Here is a 13665-nt window from a genome sequence, read left to right on the forward strand (position 1 = left end):
CCCGGTGTTTTCCACCCAAGCTGACATTGTTTGACATAATGACCTAATGGGAACTAATGATCATTGCTATCAGTGGTCTGGACGGAACAGAATGAAGCCCCTTTACAGCCCCTGTGATACTTCCATCTCGCTCATAGTTGCCATCAATCAACGCCCTTTACGGCAGCAGCTGCTGCTGCCGCTGCGAATGCCCGTTTCTTTCCGAGGTTGTGCACGGAAATGACGACGTGACTTGTATCTTGTATTTACCCATCGGTATGGGACACGTTGATAACCCTTCTGTTTAAAATCGTATGTTAAGTATTAAAAGCCTTTTTCTTGTTTTCATGTATTTATACACCATTTGATTATTTTATAGATTATTTTTTATTATTATTTTATTTTAAATTATCTATAGAAGTGTATATCTGATACTAATATTTTCGGAGACTAAAACACAATATGGATTAGAATATGAATATAGATTACCCATCCATATATAACTATGGGAAGCAAAGCTGTTTTGAAGATGTACACATAAGCTACAGTCAGTCTATTTCCTGAGAGAAGCGACCAATCAAACTGTCTCCCCAGGCGTCTAGCTGAAAAGTGGATAACCTTTAAGCCAGAATTCTATTAAGGATATCAGCAATTTATTAAATATCAGTAAGAAGTCATTGACAATCACCACACAAAGATGCATCTGACATCATGCATCCAATGATTAGACTTCATAATAAGATTACATCAATCTATTTTTGGAGCATCACGTCAACAAATTCCACGATTTTCGGAGCATTAGAGTCGACAAAACGACTTCCAATAATATCGGCTTTGTGCAAGAAAAAGATAGCAACCTCCTAAAAATTCAATGCCTTTGCTTTCACCTTTCCTTCTCAAGCATATGCCAAGAAACGGCTCCATGAAACGGGTCGACCCATTGTCGACTGGGTGTTTGGACCGAACACAATGCACCGTTGTATAGCTCCTCTCCAAATGCTCACAACACACTTGGGATTCAAAGCCTTGCAATAGCCCATCGACTACAGCTGGTTTACTGTTTCATGAAGGAGGCAACGACTTTGGCAAATTAGCATCATATCACTACATTTACACATTTGTCTTCCTGCTTTGGCGATTAACCGACTTGTTCCTGAACGTATCCGTTTGTGTGTGACGTCCTAAATCAATCCGTCAATAAATGAAGCCAGGAAGGGTCCGCAAACATCCCCTGATGAAATACCTGCGGGTTGTTTTTGTCCTGAGATTGTGTTGTCTTTTTTATTGCATGCTAGCTCTACCCTGAAACAAGAGGGGTGGTGATGCATGTCCGTTGACGGGGAAAGTGTCAACGAAGATGTATTTTCTATTTTTCAAACATTTAGGAAGAAAGGTGCATGTCGAGCAAAAATGTAAGATTGCGGAAAAATGATTCCCCTATCTTTGCAAAAGAGAACTCTGGTTTAAATATTAAATGTTGCTGTGTTCAATGTTTTGTTCGGATATTTAGAAGAAAAAAAAATCTATAAAAAAAAGGTTAAAAAGGAAGTAACATTAACATTGAACTGCACACTCTGTACACTTAACAAAATGGATTGCCTCGTTTCCATCAAAACGCTCTATCCAATCCAAGTCTCACTGCCTCACCTTCAAGTCTGCCATTGACGTAAAGGCCAGTTTGCAAATGTATCCCATTTTATGATAGATATGCCAGATATGTCGAAGGCCATGAGTATGTGAAATTGTATCTAATGCGACCCATTTAGGCCCGAGCAGTGTTTCCTCGCGTCTATTGAAGGGCTCAAATAGAGTGATCCACACATTAACCATGATGCCAGAATCCACGCCCGGGCTCCATGGGCCCTGTTCTCCTGAGGGCCAGCGGGGCAGGTTCATTCATGGAGTCCAATGGGAATAAGCTACAGCCCTCGGTTTGCTTTTCAATAAGCGATTGCAAATGAACACGCACAGGCGAGCACACAGACTCCTACTATGTTTTAAATCGGGCAAATGCAAATAGGCACACAAACACACACACACACACAGACAGACACACACGTTACCAATAGTTGCATCATTATGGGCTGATTAATTAGCCATGGCGGGGAGTCTTGGGGAGCCTATAAGAAGCGGGGCACAATGCATCGGGCCTCGTTTACCAGCAGCTTCCTCCCCCACATAAAAAGAGACGTCAGAAGAAGGCACGGGACGCGTGCCACTTAGGTTCCTCGATTTATCAAGCAAATGATACATGACGAAAAACATTATCACGGTTATTTGTGCATCCCATCAAAGCAAAGCTACCCCCTTGGCCCTATATCTGTGCGTTTCAGTATCAAAGTTATTTTTTGCTCTCGCTGTGCCTCTACGGTCCTTCTGGCCAGGTTAAATAGTGTGAATGCTTCCAAATGACACCGCAACCCGGTGTTGTGCTCTCTCTACAAATGGCGGCCAAAGACAGGTCACATCAAAGGGATCCCTTGACGTGAAGTCAGTGAGGCACACTGGTCATGTTGGGTATGACACAAGCTCCCCTCCCTCCCCCTCACATCCGGCAGTGGAACGATGGCACCAGAAAAACTAAGAACTACTTCTTCGACCCCAGTTTCCTTTCCCCACTATATTAATTAACCCTCTCAAAAAAGGAAATGCAAACAGGCTAGCGGGGAAACATTTTTCTGCTGGTGCTGGAGGCTATTTGTGTGTGACAGGGTGTGTATGTGCGTCTGTGTGTGCATGCGCATATGTGTGTGCGCAGGCAGGTTGCGGAACAGCAGGGCTGCTACACCTTTGATCAGAGAGCAGAGGAGACAGCACCATGTCAACAGTTTACACTCATCCGTGTCAGCCATCCCCTGTGGGCATGGGATTAAAGCCACAGCCTCTCTGGTGGGGTAGCGCAGACAGCAGAGAGAGAGAGAGAGAGAGAGAGAGAGAGACTCAAGTTGATGGAGGAGAGTCTCACCCGACAACAAGAGAAGAAGAAATAAAAAAGTAAAGAATTATTCCATCAAATTTGAATAAAATGCATGGGAATACCAAGTTGGTTGGTTAATCAGTCACAGTTCAAATGAGCGCGAAAATGCATGAATGCAGGCCGGTTCAAAATATGGAGGCTGCGCGAGTCATCGGTGTGAAAAGTTAGCAGCATAGTACAGTACAATAAGGCGGTAAATATATTCACTGGCATCATAAACACCTTGTGCGCCGCAATTAGAGATACTAAATAATTTTTCCGGTTGCGGTGCCCTTCGGGAAAGGGCTGAATCATCAACAGCTCCATTAGAGCCTACTATTTAGAGTTCCATAACATCGTTCTTCTAAACAACAAGCAATGTCACCCCGGAGAGCAGTCCATGACAACCGCATGAGCTTTAAGGTTACCTGAGCCGATTGGCGGGGATGCCTGAGTTAAATAACAACTCTGGTTAAAGTTGTAGTGGCAGCATACGGGGAGATAATGTAGAGAGATTGGGGTGGCCCTTCTATGTCACTACTGTGATTTAAATGGATGGGACACAATTCCTGGATGGTGCTAGCCATATGGTGTCCATTACAACCTTCCTGGATTTTCTAGTACTTACATGATCTCATTTAACTGTAAGATATATTTCCCAGACATGTCATTTCCCCGGATGGCAAAATTAGGCTCCTTTAAAAAAATGGCCTTCGTGAAAGGCTTAAAATAATTTGACAAAGAGATGAGCAAAACAATTATTGGTAATCACCAGGCCAATTAATCTTCCCTTGCAAGGTAGCGAGCTAGCATATTTTTTGTTTTATTTCCCCCATTGCGAGCCTCTATGCCATGGAGACTGCCCTTCTCTAAGACTTCATCTTAAACTGTCTTGAAGGAATACAAAAAAATAAACACCAGTAAAAACCTGAACTGAACCCTTCAAAATTGATCGCGTTTCCATTAAATTCTGAAGCAATTTGAATACTGTGAATGACTACACAGTCCCATTGATCTGTACAACACTAAAGAACTCGTTCCAGTGTGGAAGCTGAAAGTCAGAGGACAGCCAACAATGGATACAGCGAAAGGAGGGACAGCAACAGCAGCCTCTGATTGGAATGAACTTTTAGCTACATATGAACAAAAGAATGAACAAGAATATGATTGGACAATATTTACACACCAAGTTATCAATATGGTCAGCTGTACCTGACAATATTCTACACTGCCAGACAAACAAGATGAATGCTATAAACAAATTGAATTTGAATGCATTCCGAAGTGGGCCACAACTTAAGTTCAACTGAAGAAATAAACCCTTTGGCATGTGGAGGTGTGTGCAAATGTGCGTGCGCGTGTGTGTGTCTTCCCAGGAAAGAGGTGGTTGGGGTGAAATGTGCAGGGCTCTGCGAGTCAGACATCAAGCTAGGGAACAGAAAAACTGCCAAGATCAGCCAAAGATGAGGTACGAAGTAGTGAAGCCTGAGGGATAAAACATGAACCTGCGAATAAAGAAATAAATAAATCAGACTCAAATCCCCAACGGAGATGTTTAGGCATACACAGCTAAAAGCAAATAAGCAGTTTCAGCAGCGAGGACTTTAGCGGCTTTGGGGCGGAGAGATTCAGCCACATTACAGTAAAATTAGGTTCTGTCAAGTGCTGAAACAATTTACGCTCTCATAAATCATTAACAGAAATCCTTCATGCAAATGTTTCTCGATAAGAGCTGCGCCTAAGCCTCAACTCCTCCAAGACAATACCAAACATGGGACGTAACATGACAGCTTTTTTTCCCCATAGTCTCTCACGTTTTCAATTTAGGAATAGTGTGAGCCTAGCCCACTTGTGGTGTTGTATAGTTCGATTTACCATTCTACATGCAGCCCGTCTGCAAATTAACTTTGTAATGCAGAGACATCACGCAGATTTTAGACGAGCTGCCTGCAATTATCTCTACCTCACGTTTTGGGGGACTATTTTGGTCCCTTGTGTACACAAGAGACCAAAATAGCCTTAAGAGCAAATCAGTATATATGTTGATGAAAAAAGTGGTTGGAGTATCTATCCAATATGTGGCGTTTTTAATTCGCCAGGTGCATTCATTTTATTATCGCAGGATGTCCGTTCCCTGCTCAACCAATCAGGTATTAGATGACGCGTTGCTCCAGAGACAGACATGTTGCTAGTCTCTGGTAGGACGGCGCTTCCGCAACATTGTACGGGCCTCTGCGTAGCGACGCTGATCTGTGTGGCCTGATGTCGTCAACATAGGACAATGTCTTTATGTGTACACATTTGATGCGGAAACAATATGTCGTTACCAAATGTTTTCCTCTCTTAAGTATTTAGGGTTTATCAAAACATTTGAAATAACTGCAATTTTATAATGTAAATGCAAGCATTTAAAAGATTCATTAAAATGAATGTGTGTGCTGCTGAGTTCATCACTCCTACCAGACAAACCAGTAAACGTTCAGAAAACTAACTTTTGCAATGTGGTTAGGATTAGAATTGCAACTAGTGATCTTTTAATAGATTGATGCTACCGTTTATTAATTAGTTAGCACACATGAAGAATAAGATGCGGTTTATTTACAACCCAAACATATCGCTAAACAAACGATATGTTATGTTAGTATTTTCATTCAGTTAGAAAATGTCTAGATTATACAATGTACTCTTTTGTGCAGTGATGGTTATGGGTTGCCTTAAATATTGATTTAAATAAAATATGAAAAAAGTCTATGGCAAATAATGGTGATATAATAATCTGACCAAACCAAAGGATGTTTGTGTGCTCTCCCTTGTCTGGAGATTTTGTTGTTTTTGAGAGAGACAGAGACAGAGAGAGACAGAGACAGAGACAGAGAACTCAAATGGGAAAATTGTACTGTTATCGATTCCCAAATACATTCGGTTGCCGGTAAAAAAATAAATAAATTACATTATACCTCTTCATAACATTATGGTATTTCTTATGAACTGGGCGGATTAGCATGGTGTATTTTAAACTCTGTTCAAGGCATGGAACGGAGACTACTCCATTCCTCAATAAAGCTCATCCACGCAAAAAATATATGGATATTCTATGATAATACATTTTGCCTATTCCGACTGTCAATTCCACAACTGCTACAGAATGTGAGAGCATTAACATATGTCCAATCCAGTTGGATCGCTGAAGAAAAAAAGAGGAGTGCGGTGTATCTGCCTACCAATGATGAAAAGCAATCCTGCAGCTCATTGGCCAAATGACTCCAAGCCAACCATAAATACTACCACTAAACTGGGACTGCAAAACCACTTCTTCAACCCTGCTAGAGGCCATACAAGCAGTCTGCCGGCCTCTCTTCCTCTTTAGCTACTCTTTGATGTCAGCGCCTAATCAATACTTCAAGGCATAACTTGGCAATACTAAATAAAACCGTGAAGAGAAACGAAGCCCTACTTTTGTGGCATATTCTATTCGTTACAGAATACAATTGTCAACCATATAGTCTGTATATTTCAGTTTCTGTACACTAATTATCTGAAAGGAAACTACATTTAATAAGTCCATCCATATACAATTGTTTTGTGATAGTCAGAAAATGAAAAACTCGATTAACAAACAAGTTGTATTGATCCGGGCATACGTTCACAGTGAATTACTCTGTCTCTAAATTACCATTTAGATAGAAACGGCCCTGCAAAAGTGTATTCTGAAATGTACTTAATAGCTAATTTTAAATAATCCGTTTAATTTCCTGTTTTATGGCCTATGATTTAATAACGTGCTTGTTATTTCAATATGAAATATAATACCGTCATAGTAAACTGATGCCCTATTTAGCATTTAAATTGACCTTGGTTTGTCATTCAATTTAACATAAATCATCCTATGTGTACAATGAAATGAATACAGCTCTTATCAGTGGCACACCTGAAAAGTACTCCTCTTTCATGTTATCGACCTTCTATAAATACAACATGCTATGTGTTCCTTTACCAGCATTCTAGTCTATGTGACTTGCTAGTCTTCCGGCTATTTAAATAGAGTGTTGTAGCACTAATGACAAAAACAATCTTGCTGACATGCTTAGTAATCAAATGTTCTGGGTCGATTCCAAAAATATACATTAATAATGGCACTATACAAAAGCAAACTCCAAAAGCATAATTTCACGATTAGGCTTTATAAATGTGGATCATATAGTTGGAAGATACAAAATTACCAAAATTGGCCAATTTTGGCCGATTGTATTAAAAATGTCCTCAGAACAAGCAGCAAGTAGACACATTTTCCATATGCGTTGCTTATAACCAGGCTATAGTATTGAATACACTCATAGAAAACCATAATAATACTGTTAAAGCCAAGTTTGGCATACAAAGCGATTATCGTTGATAAAATATTAGCGTTAAAGACTGTTCCACCGGGTTTGGTGAACAATAACATACACGATAAGGGACATCGGCTCAATCAAGCTGTGGGCTGATGTTCTGTTCATAATGTCCTTGATCATCGCGGCATTTAGAATAGAATATAATCTTTATTTGTCATTGGGTTAAATACAGTGTATTTACGAAATTAAGATGCAAATCTTGTTCAGTGCTTTTTTTTTTTAAGTATTAAGTATTTCAGAAATGTGCTGCATGAACAAGAGGATCTGGAGGTGTTGCTTTTATTTATTTTTTTCCCCCACTGCATATGTTCTCGAGCTGAATGCAAAGTACATAAAAGAACAAGGAAACGGCCTACGGAACACATGTCACTTCCTCCCTGTGGAAAAATAATGGCTAAGAATATACACTGTATCTGCACATTCCACTCGACATGAAAGGATGCGCGCCGGACTTCAATGGAAGGGGTATCCGTATGGGATCTCAGACACCCAGCAAACTGGGTTTTTGTCTCGGCCGGTCAAAAGGAATGCAAAACACATGTTTTCTCAGGGAGACACTCGTGTCCCCTCCATTAAACAGAGAAATAGCAAAAACACCCACGACACCTGCATAGTAATGCACTTTAATTGGGCCTACCTTTGTACCTAAGGTCAATGTCATCCCCCTTTGGCCACTTATAGCCCATGATTCTGACCCTCTTATTCAAAGAGAAGCCGGTCACAGCGCCTTGACTTTAAGAAGCATTTCTTCATCGCCCTAAAAAACTAAAATCAACACTGCACTTCATTGCAGAGTGGTCGGAATTGTATACTGTACTAAGAGCACTGCGCAGGGCTCTGAATTGATCCAAGTCCTGTAATTTATCGGTTACACTAATGTCGACAGGACAATCTTGTTAGTACCTAGAGCTATGCCATATGTCCCTTTAAAAATCAATAGTGCAATATGAGATTAGCCTCTCTATCGCAACGTTGTGGATGGAGTTCCCCCCATGTTGCCTCTTTCCCCCCCGATGTTGGAGGCTGCATTTGTGAAGAGTCCATTTCTGAACGCATTATTGGAATGTCCTCGCCGGGTGAAACGATGCACGGACACTTCTCCACCTGCTTCGTCATGCACAGCTTCCATTAATGTCTCCTGGATGCTGCAGGTAAACGGACCCCGTTATCCCATAATATCACCTGCAATTGTTAATATCACTCGACTCTATTTCTACTTATTAAATACTTTCCCCTTCACCAGAAATATATACTTTACAGTACATACCGTGTCCCCTGCCCCAATTACATAGGAACTACACATCGGAATAGATCTACGATTCAATAGAGACTGTGGCATAGACGTAAACATTTTAAAATACAGATAAACGGATGGGGAGAGAAGATGGCTGCCAGTCTCCACTAGTGTCTCTGGGGTGTTGTTTACCGGGGGCCAGATGCGTCCTGAAATCCCTGGGTGATCACCGGTTACCTGGAGAGAGGTCTGCACGGCTGGGATAAACACACGCGTGCCAGGAGAGGTTGAGTAGCCTAGCATTGACAATAACACCCACCGCCCCCGCGTAATCAACCAGCACTAATCCGACCACGTTTGACAGTGACGGTTTATTACAGAGTCGTGCGTACGTTTTTTTTTCTTTTTTCGCCCCAACGAGTTTGCATCAAATTCAGTTGTTGACTCCTCGTTTTTGCAAAACACTTGCACTGTTTATTAAACATGAAAGCTGTCTGTGTTGAGGCGTAACAAAAGAAAACTGACTCCGTTCTGAAATATGAAAATGTCAAAAGCAAAGGCCGTGGTATTCAAATCTCTAGATAATTGGGGTAGGACTACCAGGAGGCCTTGAATGTTTGTGTTGAGGTAAAGAAACATTTGCATTACCCGAAGGGGAGCGTGTCATCAGGATCGATAGGGCCGGGCTATAAAACCCTTGTTCCTCTTCCAAAACTATCCAACTCAGCACATATGCGGCATTAGAAACTTCCCAGAAATTAACTAGGACGCAAATTCACAATTGCAGCCATTGTCATTCGTTACAATGAGACAGATTGCGGCATTCACTTGGTCACACAGTGACAAATGAAAATGCAGACAGTGTGATCCAATGATGCTTATAGACCTATTCTTCCCCCTTTAAAGGAGAGAGGGTTGCCTTTGTAAAACATGAGGATACAGCAAAATACGTAAAAAATATCTTTCATAGAGTTGTAAAGGTCGGAGTATAAAGGTGTTTACATTCTCTTGGTTATTATTTAACAAAGGGATAGAGAAAGAGGGTTTAAGTGAATCAGCATCAAACTAACTGCCGAGGTAACAGCGTGTGGCCGATTCAGTCCTCACAAAGGATTATCAAGAAGGGCCGAATTGCAGGTTTACAGAACACTAGGCACTTGATATTGTCTTAACATTCCATGATGCCGGGCCAAAAGGAAACACAAATCTCAGCTCAATGTCGCTTGAAACTGAGTCGACACTGCCTGTGGGATTCATTTTGCCCAATTGATCAATACTTTTTAAGAGCTAATGGAAATTAGGTATTGAATGGCTCCAGTACAAGAAAATGCATTCACATTGTCAAGACAAAAAACCCGGAAGGACAACCAAATAAAAGCAGGCTGCTTGAGATGTCAGTAGTCCGGAGACTTTTCTATTGTAAAGAGTAAAGTCACTAAAGAAGCACAGTTCTTTAGTGTGGCTGGACACTGACAAAAAGGACACTCCAAGGAAAGTTGCCTTGGAGAAAAGTTTTTTTTACACGCATAAGCCGTGACAGCTAATCATTTGAGATAATTGCAGCATGCAGACTGTTAAAGTCCAGGCTATTCTACTGTTATATCATAGTTTCATAATGCCTGTGAAAAGATTTGGCCACAACTGAAACAGGCATAAGGCCTACGGCCGGTCTCTCTATGATTTTTAAATCAATAAGTATTGCAAAGCTATAAATATATTGTTTGCACGCATCACACAACAGGCCAACTGTCTTTTTTGAAATCACATAAAAACCTCCACAAAAAGGTCGACAAAGTATTTTGGGAAGATATTTAAAAATAGTGGCCTTTATCAAGTTTGCCAGTGAAAGCCTACCGGTAATTTGTTTTTGATATGCTTGAAGTCTCAACAGGTCAACGCAAAGGGCTTCTTCCCTATCCAGGGACTAAATTAAATTGTAGTCTTAATCCAGAATAGTTCTTCATCACTGTCAACGTGCGTGTCTGCCACCCCAACTGACTTTGTAGGAATTTGAATTATTCAGAGCACATGATGTCACACTTGCCCTTCGTAGTTCAAGTTAGGCGATGGAGAAAAAAGAAACAGACAATAGGTGGCAACATCTTTTTAACCAAAAATACAAAAACATCCTCATTAAAGTGACTTGCATAACCATACAGAAGGTCAAAAACTAGTCATCATCTGCCATCTTGAGATATTGACTATTGGACTCCTCAGATGGTCTAATTCGCCAGCATTTAACACATTTTCTATTCAACGCCGCCCTGATCGTTCTGTAATTTCTTTAAATAATACCTCCATGTTCTCCTTGAGGCTAGCTGCTGGAGCAGTTTGACTGGGCTGGAAGGGCCACGAGAGAAACTACTATTGACACGAACTAAGGGCACTGAGGAAGTCGGTGTCACTACAGGACATCAGGGTCCAAAGAAAGAAGCCAACCATGCATGAAGAAGTTTGCCATGGAGTTAAATGGATAATCGAGAGCTAAACCACCACAAGGAGAAACTCAAAATGAAGGTTATTTAGTCTAGATATGGGGTTGAGAGAAAAATACCAATTGCTACACATGAATGACCTCCCTCTTGTAAATAGCCTGCATTTTACAAGGCAGCGTAACCTAAAGTAACAAAGACCTATGGCATGAAGGGAAACAACTGAAAGAGAGGTGGTGAGGACATTAGAGGTTGAAAAATAAAACTGATTTTATTAATCCAGGTCTCAAGCCTCCACTGAAATTGAAATTCTTCCCTCTGTTAAAGTTAAACCTGCCTCTTTGAAAATGCATCCTGTAAATATGTGTGGTAACTAAATTAAGTCCTTTATATATCTAGGATTATTTCAAATCACCTCCATGAAAGCAGATGCTAATTAAATCTGGTTTGTAGGGCCATTTTAGTTCAGAAATGGGGATAATCCCTGTCCAGGAAGTCCAAAAGGAATCCCGAACAAAAGAGAATTGTGTTATTGGAAGACCCAGCCCTTCCTCAACAGAATGGTCTATTTAAATCAGCTCACATTTTGTTGCTTGAACTTCCTTCCCAACCCTAACCCATGACATGGATTGAAGGATTATTAACATACACCAGGTGATGATTCAAGAGACTTTACAACTCCACTAACTCTCATCCGCAATCTAAATTAATCAATTAATTGTTGAAGCATCTCACACAAAATTTGAAAAAATAGGATAAATTGATAAATTGGAAAAAATGTGCTACATAATTTCCTGAATGGTTAAAGAAAACATGATTATATATCTCTGTCGCATTTCAAAACAACTATAACATTTCATAAAAAAAAAAAATACATACAAAGTGTTTGCATTGTGCAACAATCTCCCCGTTTTATTCAAGGACTCAGCCAAGCAAATAAACAGTTTAGTCAGTTATTATCGCTTCCAGTTAATACAAATGTTTGCGTGGCAATTTCTTAAAGCCGATAATCTCTCCCAAATGTGACAATGGGCGAATCGGGACGACCCTTGCACCGCACAAGCCTGTGTTTGCATGTGTTTATGCAGATCCAGTGGCTGACTGGTCATGTGAGGGGTATAACGTCCGCGCCGGTACGACACGATATAGACATAAATCAACATAATAATGGCTAAATGTTGACACAAAAGGAAATGGATGCAACTCATCCTTTTCATTGTATTTTGCTTGGTGATTAGATCTGATGTTTATTATTCCAATTTATTACCGTGGGGTCTGAACCAAACCCTGCAGGCGCCACCCATTGTGATTGCTATAGCAACTTGAGGCAGGGAGAAGGAAAAAACTACCCTCATGCCTACAGGCTATAGTCTCGCTTTTAAATTGTTTATCATATCTCAGAATGAACAATTGCGCTGGGTGTAAACCCCCTCCCCCCTCCCCTCAAAAAGTACAAAAAACAATGCGTGCTAAATAGAAGGTTTGGTCGGCTCGTCATAACAAATGCAAAAAAGTGAGAGGGTGGGGGGGGGGGGGGGGGGAACCGAGCCTGAGGGGTTTTGTTGTGCTTTGCCCTACGGTGCTGCGGTGCTGTCTGAATGACAGTTCAGACAGAGGCAAGTAAAGCAAACGCCACTATCTATCGCACAGACGCCAGAGAGGGCATCTGAGGGGAAAAGCACAAGGTGATGGAAGGACGCTGGACATCTATTGACACGGTCAAGTCCTTGAGTTAAGCTGTGTGACCCCAACTCCCCTTCCCTCGCGCCCGTCAGCAATGTGCATAATTGATTGCTCATTATTCACTATTTTTCCAGGGGGGGGGGGGGGGGGGTGTTGAAGAACAGAGCCTTCTGAAGCATGTGTCCCCCTGCATTGACTCTCTAAAACAGGACTCCATCTCTCCTACATGTGGGGATATTCTGGGCTACATCACTGGGCTGTGGTGGTTTGAAGAAGCGGTGAGTCACTGTGAATGATTAAAATGCTAGCGAGACTCTGGATCACAGCATCTCTGGCTCAGAGGCTTTAGCGGATTCAATTGAGGAACACACACACACACACACACACACACACACACACACACACACACACACACACACACACACACACACACACACACACACACACACACACACACACACACACACACACACAGGTACTGATTAGGTTAAACACACATACCGCTTAATCACAATATCAAATGCCACTAGTTAGCAAAAAAAAACGATAAAACACTGCATCCCCCCCGGATTTAATGCTCAAATCAGCCCACACCACATGACTCTGCCCTCATCTTCCCAGCTACAGCAACGACTCTGATGATATGAGGAGGTAAGTGACAGGTGCATGGAGGATTCATGAAATTAAAAAAGAAATACAAAGACACATCTTATTTGATTTAACAAAAATAAACTAATATTGTGTGACACGCTGCTGTTGAGATGAGAGGCTGATTTTGAAAGGAAATTAGATATTACCTTGGAATAGCAATCATGCGTTGTTGGATGAAAAATAGAAGAATAATAGGCCTATCGCAAAAAAGTACAATGAGCTAGAACAAGTAGTTTGAGTAGCTGGTATATTGAATATCTACAGCAGAGTGGCGTGTTGTCTTTGTATGGTTGCTGCTAGGGAGTTCTGCACAGTTGATAGTGTTCTGCAAGGTTTCTA

The 13665-nt window shown here is 41.2% G+C and overlaps 1 protein-coding gene across 1 annotated transcript in view; it reads right to left on the reverse strand.

The window, feature by feature from the left end:
* The window catches only part of LOC132470373 (receptor-type tyrosine-protein phosphatase gamma-like), a 94728-nt gene that overhangs the window by 78598 nt on the left and 2465 nt on the right, over positions 1-13665 (reverse strand).

Source organism: Gadus macrocephalus, chromosome 13 (genome assembly GCF_031168955.1).
Source record: "Gadus macrocephalus chromosome 13, ASM3116895v1".
NCBI lineage: Eukaryota > Metazoa > Chordata > Actinopteri > Gadiformes > Gadidae > Gadus > Gadus macrocephalus.